General features: G+C 39.1%; 1 long non-coding RNA gene across 1 annotated transcript; it reads left to right on the top strand.

The window, feature by feature from the left end:
* Positions 1-1,613: 1,613 nt before the first annotated feature.
* Positions 1,614-2,901, top strand: LOC134874769 (uncharacterized). The gene is made up of 2 exons (XR_010167121.1): positions 1,614-1,740; positions 2,661-2,901. It is a non-coding gene; the product is annotated as an uncharacterized LOC134874769 (long non-coding RNA).

Genomic DNA, 2,901 nt, shown 5'->3' with positions numbered 1-2,901 from the left:
CGCAGGTGCAGCAGCCTGTCACTGAAGGAGCTGCATAGTGAGCACAGGGTGTCCTGGAGGGGGTGGGACACATTGTCCAGTAGGGAGGACAGCTTGGCTGCCATTCTCCTTTCTCCCACCACCTCCACAGGGTCCAGAGGACTCCCCAGGACAGAGCTGGCCTTCCTCATCAGTCTGTTCAGTCTCTTCCTGTCAGCAGCCGAGATGCTGCAGCCCCAGCTGACCACACCATATAAGATGGCTGATGCCCCCACAAGGTCAAAGACAGTCTGAAGGAGTGCCCCCTCCACCCCTAAAGACCTCCGTCTCCTCAGTATAAAGAGGCTGCTCTGTCCCTTCTTGTAGAGAGCAGCAGAGTTGTTGGACCATTCCAGTTTGTTGTTCAGATGAACTCCCAGTGAATCTAAGTTGTGTCTATGCAACACAATTAATTGTTTTAATAGAAGAAAATTACACACAAACAGCCCATTTAAAATAATGGAAACTGCATTCTACATCCTAGCCTCTAGATGGCGGTGTTTACTGTCTAATTTTTCCGGAGTTATTTGCCCGTCACATACCTGTTGAATGAAGTTTTTATTCCTAGTTCAAATTATCAACAGTGTAAGAAATGTAGTGTGAGGAGGTGCATGTAAGTCAGATTTTATTGAACAAAAAATAGAACTCCAGGATAAAGACCTTTTACTTCAAAGGTGATATTATGTCTGCGGCCGTCTGGCAGACGGTGCCGCAGTATCCGGACCAAGACCACCAGACTCCGACACAGTTTTATACCACAGGCTATAAGACTGCTGAACTCCTGAGCTCTGTGACTGTCTACTCACATCTGTTTATAGTACACACATACATATATATATATTATACACATCTGCCATACATATCTGTTTATAGTACACATATCTATATATTATATACATCTGTTATACATAATATATGCATCTGTCCATACCTCCTCATTCCACAGTGTAAAGTATTTAAATACTCTCAATGTATTCCACATATGTATATATTTCACATCCTCAAATCTTTATTGTTGTTACTGTAAATATTCTTCTCTCTTTTTGAACTATTTTATTATCTTATTTGCACCATGTATGTTGAGTTGTTGGAGGAGCATGGGACATAAGACTTTCATTGTCAACATATACGCTGTATCTGCTGTGCATATGACCACTAAAACCTTGAAACCTTGAAACCTTGAAACCTATGGACGCAGATTTAGTTTGTTATGTGCAGTTAATTTTACTGTTATGGAAATGTCATATTCATAAATAAAGATGGGCTGGCTCCAAACTAAAAATACTGAACATTTTTACCAAGAACAATGTAGTATCAATATTAAAAACCTCATGAATAAAAAGGTAATCAACACTAATTGTGTAATTAACAAATATTTAATCTGAAATATGAAACTGTATTTTTGTTTTGTCTTTTTCTTATTTACTCTGTGTACTTTTTACAATTATTTTATGTGTCTCCCCTTTTTTTGTATACAAAATATATGATGATCATAAGAAGTCTTAGTCGTTCAAATTCAAATCTCGCGATAAATCGCCGTTGATATTCTGGAAGGAGAGTTTACGTATTTTGCTTTGACGCACGTACGTCAATCACATTCCCATTACGTCGAATAATGTGCGTATCCAACTCTAGGTAAAACTACCAGTCCGCTTTAGAGCAGAGATTGAGAGACAATGTCAAGCGGAGTGAGTGAACCAGACGTGAACGGAGGAATAATGGGTGAGTTTTCTCGGATGTTTTCGAATCTATTCTGTGTGTTAAGTTAAACCAAGTCTAATGTGAACTTTATGAGTTGTTTGGAGTTTGTTTAGTTAAGTTTAAACTCACACATCTCGGGGATAGTGATTCTGTGTTCAACGTTAGCTCCAGTTAGCTCCAGTTAGCGGCTCTTAACGGACAACAGAAACACTTCAGTTAAAAACATCACTATTCAACGTTTAGCTGTTTTATCCCGTTGCGTAGCTCCACACCTCAGAAAACGTTGAGATCTTCCGGTAGTTTTAGTTTTAATTTAACTCGTTAAACCCCCAGGAAGTGCACTGGACGTTGAAGCCCATATTTGGAATGTCCGTAGCGGCAAAACGGCGCTACTACGGCTTCGCTGACGTCATGGGGCCCAAAAGGACTCTACTGTTTACTTGCATATCAGAATCAGGGGAGGTTTACATTGTCACAGCAGAGTAAAAAGCCCAAAATAACTTCATATTAATTAAGAAGCATGCATACAGATATTAAAGATGATGTATTACACAATTTACGAAATACACATCCAGTACCAGTAACAGGTGTGAGATGGCAGCCAGGTGAAAGACTTAAAGGTGGAATATATATATATAGGTGTGTATATATAAATATATATTGCACAGTTATTAACAGATTTATAACAAAAGATGAATTGTCTAGCTAAGGGAAAGCAGCCAGAATCAGAATCAATGTACATTGTTACAGCCAAAGTCTGTCATCCTCCTTAATGTAAACATTGAATATTATACTCTTTAAACTTCTTTTTTTAGCTTAATAAACTACCCAGCACAAACACTTTTATATCCATTATTTAAATGACTAGGGTGTAAAAGTTGTTAAGTGCAATAAAGGCTTAACCAAAAGTTATTTTTCGTCTCCATTAATCTGATTGATAGAAAACTCAACTGCGCATGCTCTGTGGGCCCACATCCGGGTACTTTCTGAGTCTGCACTCGTTCTATTCGGCTTCATGCGCCACGGAGCGACTCTCAGGAATCCGCCCACCATGCTGTATTGTGCTGTAACTTTGGGTTATTGTTAACATAAGAATTCGGTGCCGAAAAGTTGTCCAGCTGTTGAATTACGATTTGTTTGTGCTTCTGACTTGTGCCGAATTAAAAAGTGTCTCTCAGTGAA

This window comes from Eleginops maclovinus, chromosome 13 (genome assembly GCF_036324505.1).
Source record: "Eleginops maclovinus isolate JMC-PN-2008 ecotype Puerto Natales chromosome 13, JC_Emac_rtc_rv5, whole genome shotgun sequence".
NCBI classification, from domain to species: Eukaryota; Metazoa; Chordata; class Actinopteri; order Perciformes; family Eleginopidae; genus Eleginops; species Eleginops maclovinus.
Note: the sequence above shows the minus strand (reverse complement) of the source record. Positions and strands in the feature narration are given on the sequence as shown.